Source organism: Rhincodon typus, chromosome 3 (genome assembly GCF_021869965.1).
Source record: "Rhincodon typus isolate 14 chromosome 3, sRhiTyp1.1, whole genome shotgun sequence".
Taxonomy (NCBI): Eukaryota; Metazoa; Chordata; class Chondrichthyes; order Orectolobiformes; family Rhincodontidae; genus Rhincodon; species Rhincodon typus.
In genome coordinates this window covers 32,251,435-32,263,965 of record NC_063334.1, presented here as the reverse complement: position 1 = coordinate 32,263,965, position 12,531 = coordinate 32,251,435, and positions in this window count along the sequence as shown.

Below are 12,531 nucleotides of genomic sequence, written 5' to 3'. Positions count from 1 at the left end.
CGGAGCAGTGTGCGGGGAAGTGAGTACCGGAACAGTGGAACTGACCTTGGTGCAGCTGAGTGCTGGTGCGGAGCAGACTGGAGGCTTAGAGCAGAGCAGGACAGTTGTTGGTTTGGGGCCTCGCGCGCGCAGTCAGAGCACGTGCTGAGCTGCTGCTGTTTGAAATCTTTACCAGAGTATAATTTCAATCCTTTAACTATGTTATAACGATCTTATTTTTAGCTTTTTTTAAAGACACTGTAAGTAAAACTACCATTTTTCCTTTTATTTCTCTTTTGTATCCAAGATTTGTACATAGGTACTTGTACTTAAGATATCGCCATTAACGGCAGCCATTATAAAAAGTTTTCACTGTATTCCTGTACTTCTGTACTGGAGTACATGGGACAATAAAGGATATTCTATTTTCTGTTCTATTCTATTAACGGCTCATTCCTCAGCGCAATGTCTTGACCAATCAGAGTCAACTTGCCTTCTTTAAAATTGAAACAGAGCCTGGCAGTTACTCTCAATTATTATTAACTGAGAGATTGGATAAACTATCACTTAGTCAGAGTTGTCAGCATGGCTTTGTTAAGGGAAGGCCATGCCTTACAAACTTGATTGAATTCTTTGAGGAATTGACAAGGAGTGTCGATGAGGGTGAGCGGGTGTTGTCTATGTGGATTTTAGTAAGGCATTTGACAAGGTCTTTCATGTCAGACTGGTCAAAAAAGCCCATGGCATACAGACTAATATGTCAAATTGAACATAGAACATAGAACTGTACAGCATAGGAACAGATCCTTAACAGCACCAAATTAAACTAATAAGACCTTCTGCCTGCTTCTTAATCAATATCCTTCCCATCCTTGTATATTCATGTGCTTTTCTAAAAGTCCCTTAAACACACCTATTGTATCTGCCTCCACCATCACCCCTGGCATAGCATTCTAGGCTCCTACCAGTCTTTGTGAAAAACTTGCCCCTCACATCTCCTTTGAACTTTCCCCCTTTCATGTAAGTGCGTAGGCCCTAGTATTAGACATTTCAACTCTGGAAAAAAGATTCTGACTGTCAACCCTATCTATGCATCTCATAATTTTATAGGCTTCTCTCAAGTCTCCCCTCAGCCTCCATTCCTGCAAAGAAAACAACCTGAATTTTTCAAGCCACTCCTTATAGTTCATGCCCTCTAATACAGGCAGCATCCTGGTAAATCTCTTCTGCACCCTCTCCGAGGCCTCTTCATCCTTCCTGTAATGTGGTGACCACAACTGAACGCGATACTCTAACTGTGGCCTAACCAGTTTTATAAAGCTGCAACATGACATCCTGACTTTTGTACTCAATTCCCCGACCAATAAAGGCAAGCATGCCATACACCCTCTCTACCACCCTATCTACTTGCATTGCCACTTTCAGGGAGCTATGGACTTGAACCCCAAGGTCCCTTGGTACATCAATGTTGTTCAGGGTCCGTCCATTAACTGTATATTTTTCCTTAACAACTTATCTCCCAAAGTGCAGCATCTCACACTTCCCTGGATTAAACTCCATCTGCCATTTCCCTGCCCATATCTGCGACTGATCCATATTCCACTGTATCCTTTGATAACCTTCTACACTATCCACAACTCCACCGATCTTTGTATCGTCTGAAAACTGACTAACATACTCATCTACATTTTAATCCAAGTCATTTATATATCACAAACAGCAGAGATCCCAGTACGGATCCCTGCTGAAGACCATAGTCATGGACCTCCAGCCAAAAAAAAGCCCTATACCACTAGCGTCTGCTTTCTATGGGCAAACCATTCTGAATCCACGTGACCAAGTCACCGTGGATTCTGTGCATCTTAATCTTCTGGATGAGACTACCATGAGGGACCTTGTCAAAAGCCTTACTAAAATCCGTGTAGATGGCATTCATTGTTCTACCATCATCGATCACTTTTGTCACCTCCTTGAAAAATTCAATGAAGTTAGTAAGACACGACCTCCCCTGCACAAAGCCATGCTGACTGTCCCTAATTAGGCCATGCTTTTCCAAATGCACGTAATCCAATCCCTAAGAATTCTCTCCAATAGCTTCCCAACCACCAATGTGAGACTCACCAATCTATAGTTTCCTGGATTGCCCCTATTTCCCTTCTTGAACAGAAGAATAACATCAGCTACTCGTCAGTCCTCTGGGACTTCTCCACTGGCTAACAAGGATACAAAGATATTGGTCAAGGCCCCAACAATCTCCTCTCTTGCCTCTCTCAGTAACCTGGGGAAGATACCACCAGGACTTATCCATCTTGATACTCTTCAAGAGACCAACACCACTTCTTTCTTGATCTCAAATTGCCTTAGCATATTAGCATTCTCCACACAAATCTCACTAACCTCCATATCCTTTTCCTTGGTGAATACTGATGCAAAGTCCTCATTTAGGATCTCACCCACACTCTCTGCCTCCAAGCACAAATTCCCTCCTTTATCCTTGAGTGGTCCTACCTTCTCCCTAGTTATCATCTTGTTTCTAACATATGTATAGAATGCCTTGGGATTCCCTTTAAACCTACTTGCCAAGGTCATTTCATGGCCCCTTCTTGCTCTCCCAATTCCCTGCTTGAGTTCTTTCCTGCTTTCTTTATATTCCTCACAGGCCCTGTCCCATTTTAGCTTCCAAAACCTTACACATGCTTCTTTTTTTCCTTTTGACTAAATTCTTAATCTCCCTCATTAGCTAAAGGTCCGTCTCGTTGCCATCCTTGTCCTTCCACTTTACCTGGAACATGCCAGTCCTGAACTCTCCCCAGAAGGTCTTTAAGCAGCTCCCACATGTCAAATGTGGACTTGCCTGATAACAGCTCCTCCCAATTAACACTCCCTAGCTCCTGCCTAAGACTGACATAATTTGCCCTCCCCAATTTAGTACCTTCCTGCAAAGGCCTGATATATCTTTATTCATAGCTATCGCAAAATTCAAGGAGTTGTGATCATTGTTTCCAAAATGCTTTCCTACTGAAAGGTCAGTTACTTGGCCAGGCTTATAAGGTCCAGCATGGCCCCTCCTCTAGTTGGACTATCCACGTACTGTTTCAAGAAATTCTCTTGGATGCACGTAACACATTCTGCCCCATCTAACCCTCTTGCTCTAAGGGAGTCTCAATCAATACTGAATCATAACTTGATTTAGTAACAGGAAACAAAGGGTAATGTTCAGTGGCTGTCCTTACAAATGGAAATCTATTTCAAGTGGTGCTCCACAGGACTCAGTGTTGGGACACCTGCTGTTTATTTTATGAACAAGTGATTTGGACTTGAATACAAGAGACACAATTGGGAAATCTGCAGACAACTTAAAAATTGGCCATGTAGTAGATAGTGTAGAGGTTAGCTGTAATTTCTAAAATGAAATCGATGGGTTGATAGAGTGAGTAAGAAATTGATGGATAGAGTTTAACTCTGATAAGAGTGAGGTAATGCATTTAGGGGTGTCAAACAAGAAAAGGGAATGCGTAATAAATGGGAAAATACTGAGAGGGGTAGAGCAAGTGAGAGTTCTTGGCATGCAAATACGCAGGTTCCTAATGGTAGCAGTACAGGTAGATAAGTTTGTAAAGAACACATATGGAATGCTCTTCTTCATTAGCAAGAGGTATAGAATAGAAATGTATGGATGTAATTATAAAACTGTATAAGAGACTGGTGAGGCCATAACTGTAGAATTGTGTGAAGTTCTGGTCACTGCTTTACAAGAAGGAAGAAATTATTCTGGCGATAGTGCAGAGAAGATTTACTAGAAGGTTGCCAGTCCTGGAGAATCGTAGCTACAAGGAGATGTTGGAGAAGTTGGGGTTGTTTTCCTTGGAACAGAGGAGGCTGAGGGGTGACATGATTGAGATATACAAAATTATGAGAGGTAGGGATAGAGAAGACAGGAGGAACTTATTTCCATTGGCACAGAGTTCAGAAACCAGGAGTCATATATCCAAGCTAAGAGGCAGAAGGATTGGAAAGGATATGATGAAAATCTTTTGTTTTTACAGAGAGTGATAGGTGCCTGGTATTTGCTGCCTGAGTTGGAGGGAGGTACCTTAAATTCTTTTAAAAAGTACCTGGATCTGCTAAGGGCCATGTGAAGGAAGATGGAATTAGAAAGAGCATCTGGGTCTTTTTGGGCCGGTATGGACAAGATGGACCAAATTACCCCTTTCTGTGCTGTATCATTTCTATGGTTCTTTCACTGGTTTTAACTGGTGCATTCTTTATGGCAATACCTCCCATAAAAATTCTTCTCTCCTTAAATTTGTATTCTTGTGAATTGCCCCGACGCATGCATGATGAAAAAAGCATCAACAAATGTGTTTTTTTTTCCAGCAATATTCCAACTCTCATTAGGAACATAGGAATAGGAACAGGCCATTTAGCTCCTCAAACCTGCTGTGCCATTCAATAAGATTTTGGCTGATCTATGGCCAAACTCCATATGGCTGCCTTGGGCCCATAACCTTTGACACTGTTGCTTAATAAAAATTTGTCAATCTCAGATTTATATTTAACAATTGAATTCGCATCAATCACCATTTGAGGAAGAAAGTTCCAAATCTCCACTACTCTTTGTGGGTAGAAGTGCTTTTTAACGTCCCTCCTGAATGGCCTGGCCCTAATTCTTAGACTATGACCCCGGTTCAACCGATGGAACTGGTTTATCTTTATCTACCCTGTTTTTTCTGATAATATCCTGAAGACCTTGATTTGATCACCCCTTAACCTATTAAATTCTAGAGAATAGAGGCTCAATATGTCTAATCTCTTTTCGTAATTTAAGCCCTGAATGATATCCAGGTATCATCCTTGAAAAACTTGTTGAACACACTCCAGGATCAAAACATTGTTCCTAAGGTATAGGACCGCATCTGCTCACATTATTCTAAGCGGGGTCTAACTAGGATTTTGAATAAATGGTGCATAATTTCTGCATCCCTACGCTCCAGCCCTTCAGCTATGAAAACCAGCATTCCATTAGTCTTCTTGATTATTATCTGCACCTCTTCATGGCATTTCAAAGAGTGATGCACGTGAACCTTAAAATCTTATTGGACACCTACTGTATTTAACTTTGTGCTTCAAAAAAAAAATACCCTGATCTAGCCTTTTTTGATCAGAAATAGATAATCTCACCATTGCTTATGTTAAAATCCATCAAACACAACGTTGCCTATTCACCTAATCTATTAATGTCCTGTTGTAACATTATGCTGTTGTCAACACTGTCTACAATTGCTGTCCAATTTTGTGTTGTCAGCAAATTTGGATTTTTTTCATGCTATTATCCAAGTTACTGATGAACATTGTGAATAATTAAGGCCCCACCACAGGTCCCTGCGGGACAGCATTCGCCCTGTCCTGCCAGTTTGAATACCTTCCCGGTATTCCAACTCTGATTCCTGTCACTCAACCCATTTCCTACCCAGAGTCAGTAATTTGCCCTTAATTCCATCAGCATCCACCTTAGCTTACCGCCTCTTGTGTGGGACTTTATCAAAAGCCTTCTGCAAGTCCTTTCATCCATTCATTTGCCTTTGTCCAGCACCTTTGTCACGTCTTCAAAAACTCAATGAGGTTTGTCAGACATGACCTATCCTTCATGAATCCATGCTGACTCTTTCTGTTTAACTGAAAATTTTCAAGGTGATCAGTTATCCTATCCTTGATTATAGACTCCAACAATATCCACCCAGCACCCCGCACAGATGTCAGATCTCTTTATCTCTTTGCCTGCTTTATGTGAGCATACATGAATATGATTGGCTGCTTAGCTTGACTCTAGAAATCCCTGATGGTTGGCCTCAAAATGAAATTAACATGGGGAAAGGTGAAATCCATGCTACGGATATCTCTCAATGTCTATCCATGGGTAGCTTTCTACAAGGCTGTTGCTTTACCACTGACAGCAAAACCCAGGCCATGCATTTTACAACAAATCAGACACACAATGCCCAAAAATTAAAAATAATGATTGGAAAACTTCTGTAATGCTCTCAAACTTTGAGTCACACTTAACAAGCTCATTTTAGTGAAATAAAGCTGTTGTCCTTTTAGTGTTGCCTTCAAAAAAGTTCAAGACAATATCAATTTACCCTGAAATTCTTTCAATTCCAGTGGGTGGTTGGATACGTTCTAAATGTGTTGTTGTACCACAATAGCATTCCTCATAATATACACAAATTCTGTATGGTTACCTATTAGAGGTTCATTAGCCTGTCTCCAACCACTTCCATCTTCATAAATTCATCCATCTATACCCCTGCTTGAGTTAACCTGCTGCTGGAGCCCTGATCTGTTCTTTGCTACATTTGGTTTTACTAGTCCAATGCTGTACTGCCCAAACTCATAGCATGTCAAAGCAGTCTTGCTGTTCTAGCCTCTTGCTCATCCCAGATTTAAATTGCTGTGTCAGTGATGGTCATGCCTTCAGTTGCCTCAATGCCAAGCTCTGGAATTCCCTTCCTAAACCTCTGCAACTCATTTTGTCTCCAGATGCTCCTTAAAACCTACCTTTTGCTGTCAGCAGCATGCTCCTATGAGTTTCTTTAGTGGCGCAGTATCAAATGCACTTTGATAATGCCTTGGGATGTTTTACGATATTAAAGATGTGATGTAAAAACACATTTCTGGAATTGTTTTACTTTAGCACATTCAGAAGCCAGGTGGGTCAGCCTCACCACCTAAAATACATAACCTTTTTTTTACTGAGACAATGCATCCTGAGAGTGAAACCAAGTATAATGAAGGACAGCGTCTGTTAATTTAAGAGTGATTCCAGTTCTTAAATACACAGGAACAGAACATTATCAGCACATACCCAAATCAGAATCTAAGGAAATAGTGGGATAGAACTTTGTTCCAACTATTGGCTGAGTGTTGCTCAGTTTTAATATATTCATCACCAGCTGGTAGTGGCAGTATGTTTTATTTTCCAGTTACACTTCACAATCTTTCTTTTCAAAGTACTGCAGTCAAAAGACACTGATCTATTTGTAGTAATTTTGCAAAGGTAGTATGGAAAGTCATACAAAGCAGCTCAGAAGGAAAAAAAAAGTGCAATTCACCTCCAAATGACACTCATCCACTAAAGGTACACAGAGCTGCTTAAAAACAATCTCAACATGTTATCAGTGTACAAAAGCTGCCAAGCTTATTCAGAATTGCACTTATGGGTATCAGTGGCAGCTGTTGGTGTTGAATTTAGAATCATCATGTAGACAGCAAAATGATTTAAACTCACTCAGAGCCATGTTTAAACACTCAATTCTGCCACTGTAGTTAAAGGAAAATAATGTGTCATCTGTTCCAACATGATAATGACATAGTATTTGCATCAGTGAAAGGTGAAAAGAACATTGTTTGCTGCCTAACAAACAAGTGATGTGTTCCCAATAACATGTGAATTTATATTGTTAGATAGCACGATGCCTCAAATTCCTCATTTACTGAAGAGATACTTGGTGGACAACCTTCTCACAAAATGAAATTTTAGTTTGAAATGTAAGATAACACTTCAGAAACAATGGGATAGATGGAACCCTTTCAGCCTTCAAATCTGTTCTTCCATTCTATTAGAGCTTGGCCAATCAATATGTATATTTACCCATAACCAACCATAGACCAGTGTACAATGAACAGCATGGTTACTCTGATTCAGAAGATTGTCGGTTGTAAGTTCAAGTTCTGTCTGAGAGATTTGAGTGCAAAGTGCAGGCTGCCACTTCATTGTCAAAATGATCCCTTTCAGAGATATATTACTTCAAGATTGTGCCCATTAACCTCAAATATATCATGAGAATTCATGACCACTGAGGAATTTGAATCCTGTTAGAGTTTTAAAGTCATACAGCAGGGAAACACACCCTTCAGTCCAACGAGTCCATGCCGACCATAATCCCAAGCTAATCTATCTGCCTGCACTTGGCTCATATCCTTCTATTTCATGTACTTATTTAAATGTCTTTTAAACGTTGTAACTGTACATGCATCCACCACTTCCTCTGGAAGTTCATTCCACCTACAAACCACTCAGTGTAAAAACATTGTCCCTCACATTTTTTTTAAATCTTTCTCCTCTCACCTTAAAAATATGGCTGATAGTCTTGAAAATTCCCGCCTTAGGGAAAAGAAATCTGCTATTCACCTTATCGATGCCCCTCATTATTTTATGAAACTATATAAGGTCACATCTCAACCTCCAATGCTCCAGTGAAAAAATCCCAGCCTATCCGACTTCTCCTTATAACTCAACCCTCCATTCAAGGCAATATCCTGATAAATCCCTCCTTTACTCTCTCCAGCTTAATTATATCCTCCCTATAAGAGGGAGACCAGAACTGGGCATAGTGCTGCAAAAGAGGCCACTGTCTTGTACAACCTCAACATAATGTCCTAATTCCTGTACTCAAAGGTCTGAGTAATGAAGGCAAGCATGCTAAATGCCTTTCTATCTACCCTGTTAATATGTGATGCAAACTTCAAAGAATAATGTACCTGAACCCCTGGGTCTCTTTGTTCTACAATACTGCCCAAGGTCCTCATAATATATAATTAATAAATCTAGAATAAAATTTAGTCTCAGCGATATTGACATTAAAACCCTATCTAGTCTCCGGTGCCTTTCAGAGAGTAAAGTCTGCTATCCTGACTGAGTCTGGTCTATATGTGACTCAGTTTCACAGCAATCAGATTGACTCTTAACTGTCTTCTGAAATTGCTTACCAAACCACTCAGTTCTACTAAAGAAATTGATATATCACCAACTTCTCAAGGGCGATTGGGGATGGCCATAAATGCTGCCTAATTTCCATTAACACACACCTCTCAAGAATAAATTTCAAAAATGTCACAGCATTCCTTGTCTAAATAACCTGCTATCAGCAAAGTATTTTAAATAAAAATAACGAACTCGGAATACCAAGAGATTGGATGTTAAAGGCTTCAAAAAAAGTCAGCAAAATGAGACATAATTTGATTATCAAATTCAGATTGAGTTCTATGTGGTTTTAGATTCATGATACTGGTCATTCCTTGAGTCAATTGTTATTCCTACCAGATCTATTTCTGTCATACAGCACATATCAAAACACTTTAACATGTGGACTTGTGATGGCTGAAAATAAGAAGCTTGCAGCAAGATTGAAGATTGCAACTTTTAGATTTAATTGTTTATTCTTACCAATTAACCTCTCATTTTGCACTAAAAGGATTTAATTGATTCAAAGACATTTGAAAGTTAACAATTCATCACTGTCAGTCTATAAACATTTTGCCTGGGAAGGTAGCTGAAACCAGCTAAATGCTTCCATTCAACATCATGACATTTCACAATTTCCCGATTTGTTCCTTAATATTCGGTCGATGCCTTTGGTCATTGACAAACTTTCAAAAGGTCATCTAAAGAGCAGTGAGCACGAATAAAGGTGAGTTTACACAGCATGTTTTATAACCTTTGTCATCCCAAAATGTTTTATAATCAATGAAGGTACAGTGCTAGGCAATGGAGGGCTGCCAAAGGGATATTTTTAAGTTTCGCTCATTATTGTAACACATAAAAGACAGCAGCCAATTTGTGCAAAGCAAATTCACATGAACAGCATGAGATCATGACCAGAAATCTGCATTAGTGATGGTAGCTGAGGTGTAAATACAAGCCAGAACTCCCTCATGGTCATCCAAAATATCGCTAGAGGGCAGAATATATTTCATCCTTGATGGCAGCTTGGGCAATTGGGATGAGAGTGGTTGTGACTTTTAATCAGGCAGGACAGTGCAAGGTGGAAAGCCTGATGGCTACCAATGAAAGCTGGGCTGGGATAGATTGCGGAAAGCCTCCTCACCCTGACACAAATTCAGACCCTTAAGTGGGTAATTATTGCCAAATTAAGGGCCTCATCCCACCTTTGTTGTTGTTCACCCAGCAGCAGGTGGGAGAGTTAACATGTCAGAAGCTCTCTTAAGTTTGTTGAGTGACTTCAGGACTGGGGTGGTAGAGCCTCATTCAAATGCACTTAGCATCAGGAATGTGGGGTCGATCTGCTGAAAGCTGCCCACCTTAATCTTTTTCAGGTCTCCTGCCCCCCCCAAACCCTTTCCATTAACCTCTCCTTATGACCTCAGTCACCAGTGGCCTGGGTCAGTTATCAATCCTCAGTCTATAGTGGGTGCATTACTGCCATCAGCCATAGCTTCTGGGGCCGTTAATGGGCAATGGATTGGCCAGCAATTCTTGGTGAGTGTGTTTTCCACCCCTGGAGTCCTAAATCCAGACAAAAGCCTATCACTAAACAGTTATCTAGTGGTCCTTCCCAGATGATGTTACTGTGGGGTTGCCATCGATTCTTCCACAGGCATGCAAAACTCCCATGAAATTCCCCCATAGGTTCTATCTCATCTACCTAAGAGGGCAGATAGCCTCATTTAATGTATGACCTGATGGCTGGTGCTTCAAACAGTATAATACTCTATCACGTCTCACTTTCCTGTTGGGTACACCTTAAATCTCTTGGTTCAGAGGCACAAGTGTTATCCCTAGAATTACATGTTACACCAGTGAAGACTTCTTCCTACATCAGAAATTCCAAAACCAATTCAGTGAGTAGCAATACTTCTAAATGCTTCACATTAGTTTTATACATTAGTTCTCTTTTTGAAAATACACCAGAGATTGGACCAGACAACTGGAAGTGTCACAGTAAAACACTCCAATTTCTGTACTGGATGTTCAAAATGGCTTACTTTCCAAGCAGTACCATTATAAATTGATAAAGAAGAAAAATCTTGCATTCATACAGTGCCTTTCTGAATCCTAGGACAGCGCAAATCTTTCATAATGACATTGAAAATGTAATCCTTGTTATTTAAAAAAAATCATTTCTGAGGCATTGAAATGCTGGTTTCGGAAGTGTCAGCGAATTAAATATCCCTACAAGTCAATGATCCCATTGTTTTCCTGTCCATAAAGTATCAGTGAATGCAGCATATGTCTCATCACATGAAATATATATGCTGAGACCTCAATCTCAATTTCAAAGTTAATTCTGTCCCCGAGTAACCATAAATGAGGCTGACTCTTGTATTAGCAGAAGCAGTTCAGGTACTGGGCTAAATTCTCATTAAAAAACAAACATAAGCCTACTAAAGATTCAAAAGTCACAGTCTAATTATGTAAAAGTGCCAAAGCATAATCTTGTTGTCCAAATATGGAGAGTTCTGTGCTGTCTGCTGTTCAGCAAAAGCAACATGGCAGGAGGTCTTGTCTGGCTTGAAGAGGGCATGTTTCAAAACTTCACCACTTAGTGAATTCTTTTTGGACTTGGAGTCATAGGAATGCACATGGGGAGATGACAAATATTGCTAATGTCACTGTTCTAGCAGTCCAGAGACCCAGGGTTTGTGATTGTAGGTTCATATTTCAATATGGCAGCTGCAGGGCTTAAATTTGGGAAGTGAAAGCCAGTCTTTCAAATGATGGACAGGAAACAATCATTGATGGTTGTAAAAAATGATTTGGTGGATGAATGCTCTTTAGGAAAAGAAATCTGCCATCCCATCCTCCTACCGATCTTCAGCGAGACCCTAAATATGATCATTAGGCATGAGGAATACAGCATTACTGTACAACCATGATGTCAAAGACCCTAGTGGCAAATCAGGATGGGCAAGCAACGGAATGTGGATTGCTATATGGCTTCAAGCCAGAAAGCGGAAAATGAGAATAAGGGGTAATTTCAAAATGGCACAAAGTGGGAAACAATGCCCCAGAATGATCAATGCTGGAACAATTTTTGTTCATGCAATTTTACACTGGTGGTTTGGACTTTGAAATCAAAAATACAATTTCCAGATTTCAGACATCAAACTGGATGGTGGGAGATATCTAAGAAGTCAGCAATGAATCACAGGAGGACTTGAATAAGCTTGCAGAACAGATAAATAGCTGACTATGCAAATAAATGAGGACTGGTAAAAATCGTAGGAAGTGTAAGGAGGTATCATTATTTGAAAGGAAAAGTGTCGATGGGAGAATAGAAGAAAGGATCTTAAAGAACAGTCACATGAATCATTAAAGGTTACATCACAGAATTGTAAGGCTTTTAAAAATTCAAACCAAGCATCCATCTTTATCTAGAGGGGAATAGAATCATAAACTACAGACCTGTTCCTCAATTGCATCAAAATTTTATTCAAACCACAGCAAAGTGTCATCATTTTATGAAAAGTAGTATAGAGAGAGGGTGCAGACAATATTTTTAAGAATGATACCAGAAATCTGTGAATATACATAATAGGAAAGGATTAACAGGCTGGGTCTCTTTTCTTGAAACAAAGAAGACTGAGTAGTAACTTAATAGAAGATGTTAAAATTATACAAGGTTTTGATAGAGTGGCAAAGGAGAGAATGCTTTCTTTTGTTGGGCAAAACATAACTAGAAGCCATCCATGTAAGAGAGTCACAAAAAAAAATTCAATGGAGAAATCAAAATGAAACTTTGTCATTCAAAC